A 24,909-nucleotide genomic window follows, 5' to 3' on the forward strand; every position below is an offset into this window, starting at 1 on the left:
TAAGTTAGAATTGTTACCATGAACTTTTGTCCCGTATGACCTTTTATTTATCAACAATATCGCTTTTCAATAAAGCTAAGATTAAGTATCCACCCCAAACACCGTCCATAAAAATTAGATTCCAGAGATTCCAGTAACGCCAAATTTCTTGAAATTATCTTCCTTTCCCTCAACTGAATAACGCATACGATAATTAATTTTTGTAATGCTGAAAGAAAACTCAACGATTTCAGGATTTTTTTGTTTTGTTTATGTCACTCATTTGTACAGTTGCTGACATGAATAAACGGTTACTTTGTAACATACATATTTCTTCCTGGTTGTAATGAATTTTTGTGGTAGTGGTTTAAAGCTATTGGCATTTACGAAAAAACAAAGAAAATCAGTGATGGTTTGCATAATCACACGAACTTAGCATTATATTCTGAATTCTTTCTTTTTCCTTGTTTTGCATTTAGCTGGTATTACCTGAATGACCTTTTTATTCTATCTATCTATCTATCTATCTATCTATCTATCTATCTATCTGTCTGTCTGTCTGTCTGTCTGCCTGTCTGTCTGTCTGTCTGTCTAACCAGCTATATATATTATAATAACTATTGAATCATTCTTTACCGACTAATAGGCAACTGGTATTTTGTTCCCCTTCTAATTCCTTTTCCTTAAAACTGATTCCGCTTTAGTACAAATAAAGACTTTCTTCAATCTATATCTTATTCCGACACACTAACGACGAAGCTTTTGATGTATAATTACAGTATGATGGTGTACATAATGATTTGCGTTTTGCGATGTCACTTTGAGTACGTAGTAAAAAGTAAAAAGTTGATGTTCATCACCAGAATGTAAATGAACATCCCAACCCTCGAAATAAAAAGCTAGTATGATACCCACTTACCATGGAACATTCAATACTCCACATGTCTTGGTATAAATATTGTATTTTCGCCTCCCGTATTTGCAATCTACTTCTCTGAAATAAACCATTTTGAAGAGGTCTGTCTTTATTTTAAAACGAATCATATCCATTGATGAAATAGAAACGATTTCAGATCTTTGGTTCACATGTCATAAATTCGTATCTTGCTAGGTACGCGGAATTGGAAAAACAGTAAAAGAATTATAATCCGAGAAAATTATAATTGTTATTAACAATAAGTCATCTCAGAAACTAAAAAAAATGTAATACTCATGATTTATTTGTTGCCTTTCACCTGACTGAAACGGAGTCGATTATCTCGAGGTTAGCTGAGAATAAGTTCGAATAATTTTAACTTCGAATTCAGTCAATTTTGACTCGGAATTTGATTCATCAAAGTAATTACGTAACCACAATTACGTAGCCACAAGATATAGTTTTAAAAAACGATCCTCTTGTTCAAATGATCGGAATAAAAATAAAAAAAACACAAAAAGCACAAAATTGTTAACAAACAGAGAGTTCTGTAATGGAAAGAGTGTGCTCAGACAAGACAAGGCACTTCTAAAATCTTATCACGAACTGATTAGATGGTTAAGAAGCAAACGGTTATCTTGACATTACGTGCTTTATGACATAATGCACCCCACTGGTCCTAAATTTTTCCCAGTGTAATAATATAATAGTATATTTTACAATCATAAATCATTTAAATTTTAATCCTGGTTACTTTTTTAGATACTAAGCAAAATATATTTGAAATTTATTTAATGTTCATCACCAGAATTTAAATTTTAAAGAAAGTTCATGGAAGTCTTCTATATGTTTGTAGTGCACTTTCATTTTACCATATATATATATATACTAGCAGAAACATCCAGCGTTGCCCGGGTTAAAGAGAATAATGAAATTTAGAATCTAGACGACGATTTTAAATTTCATTATTCTCTTTAACCCGGGCAACGCTGGATATTTCTGCTAGTACACACACACACACACACACACACACACACACACACACACACACACACATACACACACACACACACACACACACACACACACACACACACACATATATATATGTATATATATATATTTGTATATGGTGTGTTGTGAATTTATGGAAAGAAATCCCATAAAACTCAACAAACTTGATAAAAATGGAGAAGAAAAGATGTTAAAATATATAAGAGAATTATAATTTATGTAAGACGATCCTTTCATACAGCGGTGTATAAATCATGCAAATTCATGGTTGAATTGAACTAATTAGATTAATTAGATTAAATTGAATTAATCATATATTACTGTACTCTTCAGTGCAAGAAGTGTAAACAAATTTTTACAAAGGACTTGAGAAAGGAAAAAAGCAGAACAGGATCTAGGAGATTCATATTTATCCTTATGAGAAAGAAAAATATGTGTGAGTTCAGTTAAGTATTAACTAGAACTAGTTAATATCTGATTGGACTCACACATATTTCCCTTTCTCATAAGGTTAAATATGAATCTCCTAGATCCTATTCTGCTTTTTTCCTTTCTCAACTCCTTTGTAAAAATTTTGTTTATACTTCTTGCACTGAAGAGTACAGTAATATATGATTAATTTAATTTAGTCTAATTTAATTAGTTCAATTCAACCATGAATTTGCATGATTCTTAAATCGCTGTACGAAACGATCGTCTGCATGAATTAAAATTCTCTTATATATTTTAACATCTCTTTTCCATTTTTATCAAATGTGTTGAGTTTATGGGATTTCTTTCCATAAATTCACAACACACCGTATATACCAGTATTATTGTCATATTCGCAATTTTACTCCAGTAAGCTACCAGCAAAATATGAAGAATCTATATTACAAATCTTTTTATAGAAACCTCAAAATTAAAGGACGAATCTAATTCAACCTTTTTATACACACATACATATGTGTGTGTGTGTGTGTTCGTATATATATTGATATGTATATCTATCTATATATGTATATATATATGTATATATATATATATATATATATATATATATATATATATATATATATACTATTGAAAATGAACTTCAATCTTGCCTGCTTGCTTGGAATGTTACACAACCAAACCGGCGCATAATGGGAAAATTGGGAAAATACTTTGAAAGTAAAGTGCCCCTGAAATGTGAATATAAACAGATTAAAACAAGTTTCGAGTAAATCAGTCCACAGGTTCTCGAAATATGCGTTGTTTCTGGGCGAAATTTCCCACAAAATTCCGACCAGGGAGCTCTTGCCCTTTTATTTCTCTCTTCGTAAAACCACCACAGGTGGCGGTAGCAATATAATTACACATGTTTTCACGACGTACAACAACAGTTCCTGATTTCAAGATAAGATTTTAATTTCTTACAACGTTATTTCTTTCGCTTTTGGCGGGTTTTCTTTCAAAGACCCTCTCTTTCTACAAGCGTTCTTGTTTGTTTTAACTCATTACTTTCATTTCGTTAGTTAAGCTAAAAAAAAATGGAAGTTCAGACTTTCATTTCTTCAAAACTTTTTTTCATTTTCTTTCAAAAACAATTTCTTTCCACAAGTGTTCTTATTTTACTCATATTTTTTTCGTTTCCTTTCAAAAACCCTTTCTTTCTATAAGAATTCTTATTTGTTTTAACTCATTACTTTCATTTCATCAGTTAAGCCTAAAAAAATAGTTCAGACTTTCATTTCTTCAAAACTTTTTCATTTTCTTTCAAAAACACTTTCTTTCTACAAGCGTTCTTATTTAACTCATATATTTTTTTTCGCCTTCTTTCTACAGCGTTTTTCTTTCACTCATATTAGCTTCATTTCGTCAGTTCAGCTACAAAAAAAAAAGGGTTCAGATTTTCTTATCTATCTATCTATCTATCTATCTATCTATCTATCTATCTATCTAAGCGTTCTTCTTTGTTTGAAGTTATTACCCTTCTATTTCGACCATTTTCATTCTCAAAACCTGAACCATCAGTGACCCAGGTGGTCTGGTATCCAATATTCTTGTTCACGAAGTTTTCCAGTTTTATTTCGTGCATTTTTTGAGTCATAATTTTTTTTCTTTTTTACTTATAATAATCTCATCTTAATTTGACACCACAAAGTGAACATAACGAATATTTGTCCTATTTTACAACTTGTACACACAAGAAACTTTTGGTACTTTTTTGCTTCCTTGTTTGTTACCCAAAGTCATATATTTTGTTGATTATATCTCAGTTCTGCAACATATTTTTATTTCGGCAAGCCCTACTTTCTCTTAACATGCTTTTATATTAAAAGTTACAGATATTTTTTTATGTGGGAAGATTATTTGTAATATTTACTAGTGACTATTTCTTGAATAAAATCAGATTTCACCGTAAGTCAGAAACCTACTGAAAACAGAGGTTGCCTACTTATACCTACAATGCCACAACTGAAAGTGTATTTGAACAATTTTTGTTTTAGCCAGATATTATATATGACTAATGGAAGAAGAATAAATAATTCTACAATGTCAATTGCAGTGAGGAGCGAAGAGTGTGAGGTTTCGGGATTTTGCCTTTCGTCTGAGAAAAGGAAAAGAAAAGGTAAGTAGTAATGTTATTCTGGTTGTAAAGAAATGAATACAGAAAAGAAAAAAGTGATTTAGCTTTCGTTGAGAGGTAATGAGTAGTATTGTCCCTTCGGCTGCGAGATAAAAAGTAATGAAAAGAGAGCAGGAAGTGATGTATCTTTGGTTGCAGGGTAAAATATAAAAAAAGTGAGAGAAAGGGTGTTACTTTGATCGTAGACAAATTTATTGTTTACTTGCCTACAACGAAAGTGACAATAGTTTCTTCTTTCAAGGCGGCGAGCTGGCAGAAACGTTAGCACGCCGGACGAAATACTTAGCGGTATTTCGTCTGTCTTTATGTTCTGAGTTCAAACTCTGCTGAGGTTGACTTTACTTTCATCCTTTGCGTACTGGGGTCGATTCAATTGACTGACCCCTTCCCCCAAAATTTCGGGCTTTGTGCCTTGAGTAGAAAAGAATATTTTCTTCTTCCTCTTCTTTGCTCTCTTTACAAGAAAAAGGCTCGACATCGCCTTCTCTCTCTCTCTCTCTCTCTCTCTCTCTCTCTCTCTCTCTCTCTCTCTCTCTCTCTCTCTCTAATTGAGAGTCAAACAGCAAGGGCCCGACATTAAACCTTTCTTCACTTCTCACTGCGACTGAATTTATCAAACTCTTCTACAAATTCTTTTACGGATTAATTGTTACTGACATACACCCTCAAAGGTTTCTTTCAATTTCGAATCTTAAACTGTATCAGACTGTCAGCAATCATATATACTAATACACATATAATATCAGTTTAATGAGCAGTTGCTCAAGACATAGTGTGAAATTGTATAGCATTGAACTAAGAACAACCCAAGAGGTAAGTCAGTTTAAAGCAAGCTTTATTTAATTCATTGAAAGTCTAATTTCTGACAGAACTACCGGAGATTGCAGTTTATAAAGTATTTATAGCAACACAGTCAGCAACTGCAGAATCTTGGGTAGATTCAACCATTTATATCGTTATTAGAATAACATGAAATATCGCATCACAAAACACAAAACCACATCTTATAAAAACAATATCGTAACATACGCGTGCGCGCTCACACACATTCACCCTCTTTTCTCTCTCTTTCTGTCTGTCTGTCTGTCTGTCTGTCTCTGTCTGTCTGTCTGTCTGTCTCTGTCTGTCTGTCTCTCTCTTTCTCTTTCTCATATCTCGCCATCTCTGTATCATACTAAACGCACCCTCAGGAGATACATAATGCAGTAGAATTGTCTGAATCTCTTCGTTGACTTGTATTAATATATATACATATATATATATATATATACATATATATATATATATACATATATATATATATATATATATATATATATATATATATATATATATATATATATATATATATATATATATATATATATATATATACATACATACATGTGTGTGTGTGTGTGTGTGTGTGTGTGTGTGTGTGTGTGTGTGTAGAAGCAAGATGAACGTCGCTGCGGCAGTAACTCACGAGAACGACGGGTGCGTTTCATCTTTGTTGAGACTTATCAATGCCACGCCCTCGATTGTCACCTGTTTAAATGACTTTTGTGCTTCGATATTTATGAAACAGTGAATAAAATATTTATTGGTTTTTGAACTTTTGCTCCTAACAAAGAAAACTGAAACGTAGAAGGCAAACATTCTCCAAATACAAGAATAAAAAGACGATAAGAATTTGCAAATACGGCCGTAAGTCGTTTTAAACTTTATACTGCATGCAAATTACAGTATATGTATAGAGCATTTGTAAAGTATTTGTAAAGGCAGTTCCTGTGCTTTCGTATTCATATACTGGAGGTGGTTATGTGCAATGCACAGCAAAAATATCTTTTATTTTTCACTTGTTTCAGTCAGTGGGATGCGGCCATGCTGTGGCACCGCCTAGAAAGGTTTAGTCGATCAAATAAACTCTCGTACTTATTTTTACTTGTACATTTTCTTGCGGTCTCTTTTTTCTGAACCACTAAGTTACGGAGACAAAAACAAACCAGCATTGGTTGATAAGTCGTGGAGTGACAGAACAGACCTAAACACATACATATATACATCGAACTCCCACATAGTTTCTGCCGACTAGATTTCCTCATAAGGCATTGGTCTGCACGGGAATATAGTAAAAACACTTTTCCAACGTGGCTGCAAAGCGAACTTCTTAGCCATGCCTGCACCTGTAATATCTCTAATAACTTCACTTTTTATACAAATTTACTTAAGTTTTTTTCAAAAACTTCTGTATAACAGGAGTGGCTGTGTGGTAAGTAGCTTGCTTACCAACCACATGGTTCCGGGTCCATTCCCACTGCGTGGCACCTTGGGCAAGTGTCTTCTACTATAGCCTCGGGCCGACCAAAGCCTTGTGAGTGGATTTGGTAGACGGAAACTGAAAGAAGCCTGTCGTATATGTGTATATATATGTGTATATATGTTTATATGTATGTCTGTGTTTGTCCCCACCCAACATCGCTTGACAACCGATGGTGGTGTGTTTACGTCCCCGTAACTGAGCGGTTCGGCATAAGAGACCGATAGAATAAGTACTAGGCATCCAAAGAATAAGTCCTGGGGTCGATTTACTCGACTAAAGGCGGTGCTCCAGCATGGCCACAGTCAAATGACTGAAACAAGTAAGTAAAAAAAAAACCCAGTTAATATTGCTGGTGCAATTTCTGCTGCTGCTATTCCCTGCTGGTGTTAATGTTGCCGTTGCTATGTTTAGCAATTAGACTAAAACCACAGAACTTCAAAAATGTCAGAAATATTTTACGAATTAATAAACACAGTGAATCTTCGAGTAGATACAAAGCATGAGGTTTGTTTCATAAGCTTTTTTAAATGCATATATATATATATATATATATATATATATATATATATATATATATATATATATATATATATATATAGTTCCAAACTTACTTATTATATATAAGATTGTGTCTGTACTACATACAAACCTGCACTAATCAGGAGCTGATGGCAAATAACTATACAGATATTTGATATAGAAGTAAATTAGTGAAGACTGGCGTCAAGAAGGCATCTAAGTGTAAACAAGAGTACATTTAGTTATATTTATAACCTTCATATGCATTAATGCGAATTAATAAATGCGTGGCTGCGTACAAGCCGGTGCGTGTCTATGTACATATATGTACGTGTGCGTGTGTGTGTGTGTGTGTGTGTGTGTGTGTGTGTGTGTGTACGTGCGTGCATGCATGCGTGCGTTCGTATATGTACGTACGTATGGATGAATAAGTCAAGACGATATTCTACATCTGTTGATATATTTTTCTCAACGTTTTCGTTTTCACTTCCATCTCCGCGGTATTTGGTTCATATTTCAGACAGATGTGTTCTAGTTTATAGATTCTTCCCCATCATTTAGATTCACTTGCAATGGCTGATGAATTATTTCGTGTTGCCATTCATTACCTCATTGTTTAATGCATTTATAAACGATAGCAATCGTAACAACCAGTCATGGCTGACTTCGTTTACATTCTTGTCTTCAATGGTTACAATTAACTTAAAAGATAATTAACCTTCTATTTTGTTTAAATACTGTTTAGGTTATCTTGTCTCTCCTTGGACGCTATATTTAGCATTCTTTTTCATCGAAGAAGCAAATTGGTAACTGTGACGTCATAAAATAATTTTCCAAAACACTGACGTTATAATAAGATGAATTATCTAATGTATAGAAAAGAACTGATGTTATCACGCTATTTCTAGATAGTACGTCATGTAGGCTGGATTTGACATATATTGTTACACAAAAGAAAGTGAAGAACATACCAGAATTTAATAATGATGCAATAGGGACATAACGTATGCTGAACTATGAAAGAAATTAATTTATTTGTTTGTTCCAAAAGGAGGAACAGAATTATTTTAAGTGTTAGATCATGTTTTATCTAATAAGAGACCCCAAAGGCCATTAGAGACTTATCTATGTTCAAAGGATTTCGTATCTTCATATCTATCTGGTATAGTCCTATTTGAATGCACTTTTGCAATTAGTGTTGTTGTAGTATCGATTTAATCTGAAATTATATTCTACCTTTTACTGTTATGTAGGGCATTGATTTAGGCTCTCGTTTCAGACACAATTAATGTATCATTAAAATTCCTTAGTGAGCAACTCTGTTCTTCAAAGAATTTCTTTGAAATTGAAGGTGAGTTCATGTTACTTTTAAAAAAAAAAACATCCGATTTTCAATTTGTCATCTAAGCTGACTAACCACGAACGTTTTCATGAAAATATATCATAGCTCTTTAGAGAAAATTATATTTCTCGGAACTAATGTTTCAATCTCAAAATCGTTGTCCGACAGAAGAATCATTAATACAAAATTTAAATTACAGTTCCTCTTTTGCTAAAGACACAATTTTATCTGATACAATAAAATCTTTATTAAAATAGCACATTTTAATAAAGATTCTGTAACTCAACGATTCCTAATCTGTGTATCGCGATATAATTCTGGAAGGGTTACTAGGACAAAATCTGTACCTTTGAAATATTTGATAAAATGTAAAGTAATTATGAATATCTTACATAATAAACCACAAGCATAAGGACGACAGAACAATATTTAGTGCAAACAAAATCTGAGGAGTATTTTCTCAAGAGTATGAAATGTTGATGCATTAACTTTTGTAGGTTTATATTTTTATGAGTTGTAGAGTATTATCGATATACTGAAACGAACTGTTATAGTAAAAGTTTGGGATGTATTAATTTAACGAATAATATATCCTGTGAAAAGTGGGAGTTCACTCTGCTTTAACAATCAATAAATAAGAAAAGAAAAAACAAAGAAATATCCATCATGAACTTCTCTTTCACCTTCTAAAATTCATTTAAAAATCCATGTCCCACAATTCTTAGTGTGGGTTCATATTTAAGAATTCAAACAGATTTTTCCTGGTTTATTTGTCATTATATTTTACTTAAACATATCCAGACTTTAACTCGCAATACGAGGTGGTATCAAAAGGTTCCGAGACTAGTTATATTTAATCAAAAATAACCTATTTACCTAAGTTTTAACATCATCTTCGAAATAATAACCCTACGCTGCAATATACCGGTCCCAGCGTTCCTGCCACTTTTGGAATCCGGCCTGAAAGTCGTTTTCCGTAAGCGGGTCGAAGACCTTCTGCGATTCGCTCTGGATCTTGACAACGTGATTAAAACGGTGACCTTTGAGCTGCATTTTCATCTCGGGGAAGGGATGGAAGTCCGCAGCTGCTAAATCTGGCGAATACGGCGGGTACGGAAGCGATACCATGTGGTTTTTGACGAGAAACTCACAAGTGAGGGGAGCTCGGTGACAGGGTGCATTGTCGTCGTAAAGAATCCAATTCTTCGCGCTCCACAGATCCAGTCGCTTTCGCCGAGTGTCCTCTCTCAGACGCTTCAAAACGTTGCAGTAGAACTTTCGATTGACTGTCGTCCCCTGGGGGACGAATTCTCGATGAATAATATCATATTTCCGGAGTTGACGCTCACGGTAGGTCTTCCAGATTTCTCATCGTCTTCCAGATTTCTCATCGTCTTCCAGATTTCTCATCGTCTTCCAGATTTCTCATCGTCTTCCAGATTTCTCATCGTCTTCCAGAGACATTCTTCCGTTTTTGAAGCGTCCACGCCTCTCGAATCAGTGCGTACGACCCATTGCCTCGTCGCCATAAGCTTGCCCAAGTATACTCAGTGTCTCTGTAGCAGACTTCCCAAGTTTAACGCAAATTTTCTTTGTTCCTGTCCATGACTAAACGACATACACGTAATCACAAAAACACAAATTTCACAACGTTTGAAGTGAACACAGCGATGTCATTCGGCACACTGCTTCACAAAGGTCACTGCTAGCTCTCACTGCGCACTTAATCGCGTGCTGCCATCTGGTGACGCGCTACAGAACTAGTCCGGAAACTTCTTGATACGACCTCGTACATGTCAAATAGAATGTCAAAGGAAATGAAAAAAGTCTTAGTAAAAAAAAAAAAACACTCTCTAGCTCTTTCACAATAATGCTAATCAATTCATACAAAATGTTCCAAGAGCATTAAAAAGCTGTGTCACTAGAACAGCTGTTTTACAAGAATAAATTGTACTAAAATCAATAGAACTCAATGTATATCGTACAAAGCAAGTTTCTTTTAACGTTCTTAGGCTGAATAAATTCTCATCAGATTGAATTTAGCTCACTTGTGCCTATTGAGTTGATTGTTGTTTCTTTGTTATATAGTTAAAATGCAAAGTTGATTTCCAACAAGATTTGATACAGATCAAATAGAAATATGACTCCTGTTTTGGTAGCTGGTACTGCACTTTCATCGCAGGATCAACGCAAGGAATTCCCCGGTGCACGTTTAGTATATTATAAATAATTTGTACGGAAAACAGAGTGTACTGAAAGTTTATTAAGCACAACGATCGTTTCGGCTTACATCTGCACTGCTCCCTAGTGGGTGGGAAACGATATAATGGAATATTAGGGAAATGTACATCTTATAAAACTGAAGCTTATTATGTAACTTAAGGAAGTTCTTCTGCATTATGAGGTACATTCCATTCTATTATATTGTTTTCCACCCACTAGGGAGTAGTGCAGAAGTAAGCTGAAACGATCGTTGTGCTTAATAAAGCTTCCAGTACATTTTGTATTCCGTATCAATCATTTATAATATACTCACATACACACCGAATACATTACCGAATAACTAAGTTATGGGCACATAACACCGGTTGTCAAGTGGTGGTGGGGGAAAACACATACGCACACACACATATATATATATATACACACACATATATGTATATATATATATATATATATATATATATATATATATATATATATATATATATATATATATATACGGCGGGCTTCTTTCAGTTTCCGCCTACCAAATCCACGCACAAGGCCTTGGTCGGCCCGAGGATATAATAGAAGACTTTTGCCCGAAGTATCACGCAGCGGGACTGAATCCGGAACCATGTAGGTGACAAGCGAGCTACTTACCACACAGCCACGCCTGCACAACACAACGTTCCTTCCCATTCATCAAATATATTAATCATCTTAGTCTTGCCAATTTGGTAGAATTTGCCTCACTGGGAAAAACTAATACTAACGCGTTACATTCGTCGCTTCCAGCAATTGTATTAAAGAATCAGAGTTAAAACAGATCTGCTCTGACTGTATTGTTCAAAAATTTCGATTTTACTGGAGTTTTCCGACCTTGTTTAGGAAATACTTAAACGATGGATGTTTTTCAACTTACTATATTACGCGCGCGCACAATACACGTGTATTTGTGTGTGTGTGTATGTGTGTGTGTACGTAATGTATGTATATAATGTATGTATGTATTTATGTATGTACGAGCCATAACAAATAGTTACTTCATGTTTCTTTTAGCCAATTTTTGGACTATTAAGAGCACTCTATTCCTAATATGAACCATTTGTTTTTCGCTGGTTTATATTAACGTGCATCTCTTTCTCTCTCTCTCTCTCTCTCTCTCTCTCTCTCTCTTTCCCTCTCTATCTATGTGCACACACACACACATACACACACACTCTCTCTCACACACACATACATATGTATGTATATATGTGTGTATGTATGTGCGTGAGAAAGAGGGAGAGATGGAGAGATAATATACATATTTTGAGTGTCTTGTCTTATGTGGAGTATGTAAAAAGAATATCTGAAATCGAAAACATCAGAACCAAAACTAGAATTTTTTGTCTGAGATACGTTGGCTGCCAATATTCTTATATTGGAAAGAAACCAAGATCTTCATCTTAGACGAGAAAAATATCAAACAAATCTCCTTGATTACTTTTTCTCTTTTTTTATTTATTCCTATTAACTATCAAAGAAAATTTGATAGGATATATCACTTTTAGTTAATCATATAAAATTTTCGGGAAATCATTGGAATTATCTCATTATTTATTCGTTTGAACGCCGGACAAAATATTTTGGTTCGCAGCTTTGCTTTGTATTCCCTAGGTTGATAAAATAAAGTATCAGTCAAGTACTGGGATTGATGTAATCAACTTAACCCCTCACTGCAAGATTGCTAACCTTGTGCTTAAATTAAAAACGATTCATTTCTTTGGATTGACTTTCAGTTTTGCGAAATTTCAGTAGACTCTTATGTAGCTTAATGATGTTGTACTCCGGTTGCACTGGCAACTAGCAGATCATCCATATATGCATTAACCAAAGGTAATCCGCAAACTTCATTATCGATGAAACGCTAGAAGCTTGACGAAGTACTGAGTAAACCTTTTGGTAAACCTGAGAAATTAATATACACGCGCTACTTTTATATATGGATTTGGAGAATTATTAGCACGTCGGAAAAATGGATGTGTGGAACGTTAGACATGGCGCCTTGGGCAAGTGTCTTCTACTATAGCCTTCAGGAAACTGAGAAAAAGCCCGTCATATATATATATATATATATATATATATATATAAAGTATACTGTTCTGTGGTGGTAAGATCAACAAAAAAGTATTTCATATGTGTGAGGTATTTTCTCAACATATGAAACTATTAGTAGCATAAAACCTTGTGTCTATTAACTAATGTATGTGTGTGTATGTGTGTGTGTGTGTGTGTGTGTGTGTGTGTGTGTGTGTGCGTGCGTGCGTGCATGCGTGTGTGCGTACGTGTGTCTGTGCTTTCCCCCAACCAGTGTTGGTGTGTTCACGTCCCCGTAATTACCAGGCTTAAAAAAAAATAGGTACTGGGCCGCAATCAAATGACTGAAACAAGTAAAAAATAAAAGATAAAAGATTCTAAAGATTAACTCAGCCTATCGTACTACCCTCGCACTTCATGAAAGGAATCCAGTCTATTTCTCTCACCAATATTTCTAAAGGTGTTTCTAAAGGTATCTCAAGGGCTCATCTCAACGACTTTAGTACATCCCTGTATCTTCCTCATCACAGGAAAGCTATCTGATTGTACTTTTTGCCCTTAGAAAGAAATAAGCTACCCACTGGATACTAGTTTAAGAAATTCTAGTCACTGACGTTACACTGCAGTGGCCTAACCGGATCGTAGTTTCGAACAAAGAAAACTTTGACAACCTATAATAATAAATGCCAAACGAATTTCTGTGTGTCTGTGTCACACTTTGACACCCACTCTCTCATTATTCAATGACACTTCTTCTACTCCTCTTGCTGGGGTGAGAGTAATAGTAGGCATAGTAGTAGATTGACAGTTGAGATAGATGGTAATGAGATTGTCAGTTGAGATGGTAATGAGATAGTATGAGCTGTAGTTGTGATAGAGGCAGAGGCGATGGTGATGATGGTGGTGGTAGCTGAGGTGGTCAAGCACGACGGTGATAGTAAGGGATGTGAAAGACGGTGGTGATGGTGGTGATGGCTTTAAAGCTAGTAAACAATAAATACTTGTCAATTGTAAACATCCACACTAATAACAACAGGTCAGGAAAATTACAGTGCGCAAAACACCTTATCGCATTGGCCAGTTAGAAATCTCGAAACAAAATAAAACGCTGAAATTAGTATATTCTTTTAGAAAGCTCCTAAAAAAGAGCGTTGCGATTATTTTTACCTTTGTGCGTATCACTAAACTCTTCCTTATGGCAAGCCAACAATATTATTTTTCATGTTTTAATCATTGGACAGCAGTCATGCAGAGAGAGAGACACTGCCCTGAAAAGTTTAGTAGGACAAATAGACTCCATTACTTATATTTTTAAAAGTCTGGTAGTTATTCTGTAGGTTTTTTTGCCAAACTGCTAAGTCACTGGAATATGAACAAACCAACACAAATATACAGACACTATCTATCTATCTATCTATCTATCTATCTATCTATCTATCTATCTATCCATCTATCTATCTCTTTGTCTGTCTGCCTGCCTGCCTGCCTGCCTGCTTGTGTGTCTCTGCATGTATATTTGTATGTATACACATACACGCACACATAACACACACACGCACACATAACACACCCGCGCACACACACACATACACACACACACACACACACACACACACATATATATATGTTGTGTATATCTTGGTTTTACACTTGGTGTGTTTTCGTCTAATTTTTTTCCTTGTGTTCTTTCTATTCCACCCTAGATTTATATATATATAATAAATACATACATGCATACATACATACATATATATATATATATATATATATATATATATTTACATACACACACACTCTCTCTCTCTCTCTCTCTCACACACACACATATATATATGATATGTATTCGTTCGGTTCATTTGTATGTCTCCACTGTCCTGTTTTTGTTCCCAATTTTGACCCTCCATGAATCCTAAATATTATTTTAGAATTTATGGGAGCAACCGTCTTTGAAGACTCATATTGTCGTTGAATGCTCGAAATGACGAGTAGATAGACAGCCGACAACTGATGAATGGTCCTTTCTCCGTGTTTACTTGTCCTGTTTTCCATTTTTCTCTCGTTGTTTACGTATTTAACTAGTTTGTTTACACATTTCATGTTGTTTACACAGTTGGTGACGTCTTGTACCCGTATTTGCACACATATATATATATATATATATATATATATATATATATATGTGTGTGTGTGTGTGTGTGTGTGTGTGTGTGTGTGTGTGTGTGTGTGTCTGTGCATATGAATATAAATTTATTATTATTATTATTATTTAACTGAACGCCACGCATCCATTTCCATGTAAATTTATCTTCACCTTTTTTATGCGACTCTACTCTATAGTTTTCTTCCTCCGTCCTTCTCTAATTCCCTTTTTCTCCCCTCCTTCTTTCCCCGTTTTCTGTCTGTCTCTCTCTCCCTCTTTCTCTTTTTCTCTCTCTCGTTGCTCACACGTGATCATCGTTCATCTTTCTTTTCCTCACGTGACCATCTCTCTTTCCTGCACGGACATTCAAAAGACTGGACGTTTTTTGTCTCTCTTCTATCTTTTTTCTTTTCAAAGAAAATATTTCTCTCAGCGTTCACTATTTTCCTCTCGTTCTGGTCTAACGACTCTCTATGTTTTCGTTCGGTTTGCTTGTAAGTCTCCACTTTCCTGCTTTTGTTCCTAGCTTTGACCCTCTATAAATCCTGTATATGAATGTATGTATGTATATATATATATATATATATATATATATATATATATATATATATATATATATATATATATATATATATATATATATATATATATATATATATATATATATATATATATATTGTGTGGTAAGTAGCTTACTTACCAACCACATGGTTCTGGGTTCAGTCCCATTGCGTGGCACCTTGGGCGAGTGTCTTCTACTATAGCCTCGAGTCGACCAAAGCCTTGTGAGTGGATTTGGTAGACGGAAGCTGAAAGAAGCCCACCGTATATATGTATATATATTTGTATGTGTGTGTATATGTTTGTGTGTCTGTGTTTGTCCCCCCAACATCGCTTGACAACCGATGCTGGTGTGTTTACGTCCCCATAACATAGCGGTTCGGCAAAAGAGACCGATAGAATAAGCACTAGGCTTAGAAAGAATAACTCCTGGGGTCGATTTGCTCGACTAAAGGCGGTGCTCCAGCATGGCCGCAGCCAGATGACTGAAACAAGTAAAAGAGTAAAAGATATACATGCATATATATATATATATATATATATATATATATATATATATATATATTATGTATATATACATATATATATATATATATATATATATATATATATATATATATATATATATATATATTATGTATATATACATACATATATATATATATATATATATATATATATATATATATTATGTATATATACATATATATATATATATATATATATATATATATATATATATATATATATATATATATAAATGTATGTATATATATGTGTATATATATATATATGCATGTATGTGTGTGTGTGTGTGTGTGTGTGTGTGTGTGTGTGTGTGTGGGTGTGGCTGTGTGGTAAGAAGCTTTCTTCCAAACCTCATGGTTACGGGGTCAGTTCCACTGCATGGCACCCTGGAAAAATGTCTTCTACTATAGCCTCGGGCCGACCAAAGCCTTGTGAGTGGATTTGGTAGACAGAAACTGAAAGAAATATATATATATATATATATATATATATATATACATTTGTCTGTCTGTGTTTGTCCCCCCACCGTCACTTGACAACTGATGTTGGAGTGTTTACGCCCCCATAACTTAGCGGGTTGGCAAAAAAGACAGATAGAATAAGTACTAGGCTTACAAAGAATAAGTCCTAGGGTCGATTTGTTCGACTAAAAGCGGTGATCCAGCATGGCCGCAGTCAAATGACTGAAACAAGTAAAAGAATAAAAGAATACATATACTACAATACAAAGCTGGTGCGATCGAAACACGTGTTGGACTATTATTATGTAGAAACTAGCTGGAAATAAGCATAATGTTCAAATCCTCATTCTTCCTATCACACACACACACATATATATATACATATATACACACACACACACACACACACACACACACACACACACACACACACAACACACACACACACACACACACACACACACAACACACACACACACACACACACACACACACATATATATATATATATATATATATATATATATATATATATATATATATGCGAGTATGTACGTATTTAGACGTGTTTTATTCTTATTGCTTATTTGTTACACATTTTTCTGTATTTTGCTTTTAGCCCTGTTTTTTCTTGTGCATGTGCGTATATAGACGTGTGTATGAATCTTTTTTGTGCTCGTGTGTGTGTGCGAGCGTGTATGCGGGTATGCATATATTTTTTGGCGAATGTGCGGGTGAGCATGAATGTGTTTCATGTGAGGGTGGATGAGTATGTAGGCGCATGTACGCATGTTCCCAGTCAGTAATGTAGGTAGACGAATATCGTCAATTTCTTCGGATGAGGCAGCATTCCAAAATGCTGCACCTTATTACAATAGCGCATTAAGGAATAGTGGAATCTCTGAGAAGATCCAGTATAACCAATTTAATGCTAGCAGTAATGCTACACGTAGAACTAGGACTAGGAAGGTTTTGTGGTTTAACCCAACTTTCAATATGGCCATAAAAACAAATATAGGTAAGGAATTCTTAAAATTAATCTCTAGACATTTTCAACCTGACCATAAGTTTTATAGAATATTTAATAGAAGAACGCTTAAGATCAGCTATTCTTGCTGCAAAAACCCCACCTTTTTTTATTAACCAACACAACAATAGGATAATTGCAAATAATCATAGTGCCGATTCTCTTCTTAAAAATTGCAATTTCAAAGATGGGGCCCTCCTGTCCGTTGGAAGGAAAATGTCTGGAGAAAGGAATCGTGTATAGAACCAAGGTGCAGATAGAAGGCTAATGCGAATATAGAACTTGTACAGGGGTTTCTGAAAATTCATTCAAAACCCGATTTAATTCGCATAGAAATTCCTTCAGATACCCCGAAAATAGGACGAAGACCAGCCTTGCAAAATATGTCTGGGAATTAAAAGAAACAGAAGCCCGACCTTTCAACGTTACAGGCACGGTGCACATAGAAGACCCATCAAATGTGATTTATGCCTGCTGGAAAAATATTTTATTTTATTCCAGGACAATAACTCTTTAAATCAAAGACGCGAACTCTTGAATTCCTGCAGACACGCAACTAAATTTAAAATGTCAGCTAGCAACATACCATATGGATAGTGTATATTTTTTAATTCTTGGACTAGTTTTTAATCACACTGTTGGATTTGTTTCTTATAATACATGATTTATTTCGCATCGCAAAGTTATTTCGACATATTTCTTAAGAAAAACCTTCGAGTATATATATGTACACGAGTAGATATGTGTATATCTATATATCAGTAAGGGTTTTACATTATCGTATCTATGTGTATGCTTATATGTGTATGTTTATATATATATGTGTTTGTGTGTAAAACTTTCTTATAGGAACACGGTATTTCGTTATGCAACCATAATATATCATCAAGTATATCAAAGGCTTATAAGTCAATTCTGTGTCCCACTTATGTTAGCAACGCTATTCAATCACTCTTTAAAGCGTATATCTGCATGCATTTTCTCTATGTGTATAGACACATGCTGTTACCTATATACCAAGTATTTGCTTGCCATTGCACTAGTCTATCAATTATCAATCTGACTACAATCCTTACGTAGGCAGTTTTGCAACGTTCAGAAAGATTTTGAATTCTATCACTTTCTGGCTGTCTCCATTTCCCGTATTCCATTTTCTGAGTTCGTATAATCAGTCATACGGACAATTGTGTTAATGTACATATTCTATCTATATTTTATGGATGCATGTAAATAGTTATTTATATAGTGGTTCATCATACGCCTATCTGCACGCACATACGCACACGCACACACACACGCACACACGCGCACACACATGCACGAACGCACGCACGCACACACACACACACACACACACACACACACACACACACACACGCACAATTATATAATTATTTATGGGAGTGGCTTTTAACCTACAAACTTTATATTTACATATTACATATTTTTCGATGGTGATCTCTTCCATATGTATAAATGTTTATCAAAAATGAAGTTGCACTTCATTTTTGAAGCTTCAACGAAGCTATAAGGTGATGCACAAGCACTCAGTTATGAGAAACATAACATTACAGCAGAAACAACAGTAAGCTAATGAAGTTCATTACCTAATTTCTTGTTCTTATGTCATTTCTCTAATTTATTTTTACTCTCTGTATTCGACTAACGCTTTTTTCTCTGAAGCATACGTATACTGAGTTCTAGCGCCAGATTATTTGTATCACTATTCCTAAGCGACACACTCACACACACACACACACGAGCATATATATATACATATATATATATATATATATATATATATATATATATATATATATATATATATATATATATATATATATACATATATATATATATATATATATATATATATATATATATATATATATATATATATACATATATATATATATATATATATATATATATATATATATATATATATACCATTCGCTATGATAGATCGCTGACCACTACATTTATATTTTTTTTCTCTCCTTGTTTCTCTCCTTGTTTCTTTCTGTTCCTTTCAGTTGAAGAGCGTAGGCTCGAAACGTCAAAGACTTTCTCTATTCCCGAGCGTTATACTAATACATCCATCTGTTGTTTACACCATCTGTCTTTGTGTGTTGTTTTTTTCGTAAATTCTCCCATATATATATATATATATATATATATATATATATATAGATGTGTATACTTATATAATTATATGTATGTATGTATATATATATATATATGTATATATATATATATATGTAAATATATATATATATATATATATATATATATATATATATATATATATATATATATATATATATATATATATATATATATATATATATATATATATACACACACATAGGTACATACATATACATACATATAAGAAAAAGGTTGACAGTGTCTTCGAAGTTTGTATATTCGATTTGTGCATACACAACTGTATTGAATACTACTGACGGTAGATATTGATGTAAACATGTAAACATTCTCCCGACAACATTTAGGGTTTTGTGCCTATATAAAAATTTACTATTACAACAGTTATAACTTTCGATATAATTCCGTTCAGTTAGTTTAGAACTGAGTCTTTTATAATCTAGTGTAGGCACATACAAACTTTAGGTTTAGTATATTATTTAATGTTGTAATATCGTTTCTTACTAAACTAGAATGTTTCTTTGACGTAATGTCTAAGAGTAGGTCTGATAAAAATTCTATTTTAAAGATTTAGATTATTTTCCATATATCACCGGTACCCGACATTCTCTTTGATTTTCTTAGCTTTGCAGTATCGCTTCAATTTGAGATAATCTTAAAAATTTAGATGACATATTTAGACCAGAAAAAAAAATCTTATTCTTAGTTTATTAAAACATTCTGTAAATAGTTATATATCAAGATTTAGTTCGCCCAGTTTAACATCACCGCCTTGTACAATGTTTCTTTAGCACAGTTTATTCCATTACAACCATTCAGACCAAGTATGCGGTTACGTGATCACTTGGTATTTTAAAAGAATATGGTTTATGTTGTGAAGAGGAAGTAAAATCTAACGTGTCGGACGCTTGTCTTTTTCGAGTTGAGATAGTGGAGAGAAAGACTCTGTGTGTGTGTGTGTGTGAGAGAGAGAGAGAGAGGGGGGGAGGGAGAGAGAGGGAGAGAGAGGGAGTGATAGTAAGAAATATAGAAAAAGAAATAGAGGTTTTATCACTAGACCACAAAATTGAGGTTTACTGTTATGAATGCACTGCTTAATACAGCAGCAATACACGAATTGTGGCTTTTATCCACCTTCTACCGACCATCACCAGTCTCGGAGACCCTGCAAAGGTCATGGGTGCATCCTTTCTTCTTCTGACTGAATCACAAACACAAAACGGGCTGAAATGTCTCCGTGCTGACATTTAGTATCTTCATCAGAAATACGAAAATATCACCGGTATTTAACATCATTCCACTCTTTAACAGCAATAACATTCCGATGGAGGTAATAGTTTACAACAAAGAGCAGGTATCGAAAATTACACGTAGTTGTCCTATTTCTGATGGATTCCGTAGTAGGATTCCACCCTAAAGCATTACATTTTAGAAACTTGACTATTCCAAAGGAAGAAGGAAATTATCAGTGGTAATAGAAGTCAGTTGTCTGCTTTTATGTAACAGATATCGCATGCTTTGAAATACAATCAAACAAATAGGTTTTCGCCTTCGACTGGAAGTGAAGAAGAATTATGGATTCATCCTACAGGTAAATGAGTTTTGGTACCTTAAATCAGATGTAAAAAAATTAAGCAGATAAATAAACAATGAACGAAATGATATGCATAACCAATTCCAAGTAAATAAAGAAATTCTAATATTTTTTATTTAAGCATTTGTTGTGTTTCCAATATATAAAAGTGCAAAAGTTTTCAAATTAAAACTTTAAAATGGCGGTCTTTATAAATGTGTCACGCAATTTGTGAACAACAGAGCTGTTGCAAGTAATCAAAGAAATAAATATACTGATTTCAAATTCTGGAACAATATTTGTTTCAAATTCAACAACAAAATTCTGGAACAACATTTGTTTCAAATCCTGGGACAAATTCCCAGCAAGTTCGGGGGTGGGGGGTAAGTCGATTATATCGACTCCATGTTCGACTGGTACTTACTTTATCGACCTTGAAAGGATGAAAGGTAAAGTCGACCTCGGCAGAATTTGAACTCAGAACGTAAAGGAGGACCAAATGCCGCTAAGGATTTTGCTCGACGGAACAAATAGATATATTAATAAATAGAAGCAATGGTCACTTTTTTTCTGAAAACTTTGAAAAAACTTTTTTCATATTTGTGAGAACTAAGAAGAGCTAAATTTAGGTTTCCTTATTTATAATCGGAAATAAGTTGAAAGCTTTAGAAATACTGACCACCTCGTACAATGTCTGTTCTCAATGTGACATAACTAACCCATTTGTTACGCCCATTGTTGAACTGACATGTTCAGCTGTATTATTTCTTCGTTTGACACACCCATTAAGAAGATTCTCTGGAAGGTCGCTCAAACTCCTAGAAATAACAGTCAAATTTCTTTCAAGTCATAATCTTAGTCGTGCGCTGAAAAATATATACAATGATTTAATCACAAATTTTTATCTATTTATGGATAGAAATATTAAAAGAAAAGGAATCAATTTGACAAGCTACTAGATCACGAATGCTCAATTCATATCCATGAAGAGATCTGTAGCTTGTGGATATTTATAGTTTCTACAAACTCGATCGAAGGTTAAATTGCTCGTCTAATTTGCATAACAGTGCATGTGTTGACGATGCGGGTAGTTAATTGATAAATCAATGTGTTCCATAGAGTTATTTTCATAATTTGTAAGATCCATTTTCTTATACATACATACAAACATATAAACACGCACACACACACACACACACACACATACACGAGGTGCATTCCAGAAGTTTTGAGACGTTTTAGGAGAAGCAGTTATAATTGTTCCATATTAATGTAATTTTAGTCTATCATTACTATACCTCTAAAAAGCTGACCTGCCAACCTTTTTTTTTACTCCAGATTAAAGCAGACGGCCATTACAGCATTTTTAATTGATTGTCACAGAATGCAGTATGCAGTCGAGATGTGAAAACAATTTGGAAGCTCACTATTGTGTAAAGTTTTGTGTTAAACAGGACACAATCGCTATAGAAACTTATGAAATGCTCCAGACTGTTTGTGAATTAACTTGAATGAGCCAAACATCAGTTTTTCGCCGGCGCAAAAGGCCAGGCAAAGTACGTCCACCGGGAAGCTCATGATGATCTCCTTTTACGACAGTAAGGGCATCAACAATATCCACTGGTCTCCTTCTGGCCAGTAGAGTTATTTTCATAATTTGTAAGATCCATTTTCTTATACATACATACAAACATATAAACACGCACACACACACATACACGAGGTATATATATATATATATATATATATATATATATATATATATATATATATATATATATATATATATATATATATATATATATATATATATATATATATATATATATATATATATATATATATATATATATATATATATATATATATATATATATATATATATATATATATATATATATATATATATATATATATATATATATATATATATATATATATATATATATATATATATATATATATATATATATATATATATCTTTCAAAAGATTTCACATTAATGCCTAGTGGTTAGGGTATTCGGCTCACGATCAAAAGGTCGTGAGTTCAATTCCAGGCGACGCGTTGTGTCCTTAAGCAAGACACTTTATTTCACGTTGCTCCAGTCCACTCAGCTGGCAAAAATGAGTATTACCTGTATTTCAATGGGCCGGTCTTGTCACACTCTGTGTCACGCTGAATCTCGCCACTTGCGCGTTAATTTCACGAGTAGGCTGTTCCATTGATCTGATCAAATGGAACCCTTGTCGTCGTATCCAACAACGGAATGCCAGTTTTTTAAAACATGTGTGTGTGTGTGTGTGTGTGCATGGATATGGATGTATATGCATATATGTATATATATGTATATATGTATCTATATATATATATGTGTGCATGTGTATGGGTATGGATGTATATGTATATATGTATGTATATATATATATATATATATATATATATATGTATGTATCTCTGTGTGTGTGTGCGTGTGTCTAACCCTGGATAACTGTAATTACAAGATTTGTGGTTTTATATTATTTTATTCTTATACTTGTTTCAGTAATTTGACTACGGCCATGCTGGAGCACCACCTTTATTTGAACAAATCGACTCCTGGACTTATTCTTTGTAAGCCTTGTACTTATTCTATCGGTCTCTTTTGTTGAACCACTAGATTACGGGGACGCAAACACACCAATATCAGTTATCAAGCGATGGTGGGGGGACAAACACAGACACAAATAACAAACACACACATACATATACATATATATATACGACCGGCTTCTTTCAGTTTCCGTCTACCAAATCCACTCACAAGTCTTTGGTAGTCCCGAAGCTATAGTAGAAGGCACTTGCTTAAGTTGCCACGCAGTGGGGCTGAACCCGGAACTATGTGATTGGTAAGCAAGCTCTTTTATTTCTTTTAAATTGCCATAAAGACATTACATAGAGGGTGACACTACAACACATATGGCGACATATGACAATTAAAATAAAAATATGATGCTATGAATGACACATGAAAATGAACATGAAAAACATTAGAATCAAAATATTAAAATAATGATACATGAATGATAACTGAGAAATGAGAATATGAAAAATGTGTTACTCACCCCACACTGAGTATCACTACTCGCCACCGCTGAGTCCTGAGTCCTCTTTAGTCTTTGATCTAGTCTTTCGTTTACCGTTTTCCCCATCGCTGAGTGACAACACTCTCCTCCATGTACACGTAACCCTTGTCACCGGGGAAGGGTCTTGCAAATTTTGTGGTGTCTATTCTTTCTTCTCTTTTTCCTGTGGGGAAAGGGGGTAGGTGGGTTTGGTGTCTGTATGGGAAAGGTGGGTCTGAGTGGTCTTAGGTGGGATGGAGTTGGTCTGGGGTTCCACGTCACAATGACTGTTCTTCCTCTTCTTTCTCTTTTTCCTTTTATTCTCTGTCACTGACCATTGATCCTCCTTGTTCCTTCCATCTATCTAAACTTCTTCCTT

General features: G+C 34.1%; 1 long non-coding RNA gene across 1 annotated transcript in view; it reads left to right on the plus strand.

Annotated features, from left to right (window-relative positions):
- Window positions 1–23,144, plus strand: part of LOC149137543 (uncharacterized) — a 42,182-nt gene extending 19,038 nt beyond the window's left edge. Inside the window, exons 2-3 of the long non-coding RNA XR_016241587.1 lie at window positions 4,440–4,502; window positions 22,765–23,144. This is a non-coding gene — a long non-coding RNA (uncharacterized LOC149137543). The remainder of the gene's footprint in view (window positions 1–4,439; window positions 4,503–22,764) is intronic.
- The last annotated feature ends 1,765 nt before the right edge of the window (window positions 23,145–24,909 follow it).

The sequence above is a fragment of the Octopus bimaculoides genome, chromosome 1 (genome assembly GCF_046866305.1).
Source record: "Octopus bimaculoides isolate indiv1 chromosome 1, ASM4686630v1, whole genome shotgun sequence".
NCBI classification, from domain to species: Eukaryota; Metazoa; Mollusca; class Cephalopoda; order Octopoda; family Octopodidae; genus Octopus; species Octopus bimaculoides.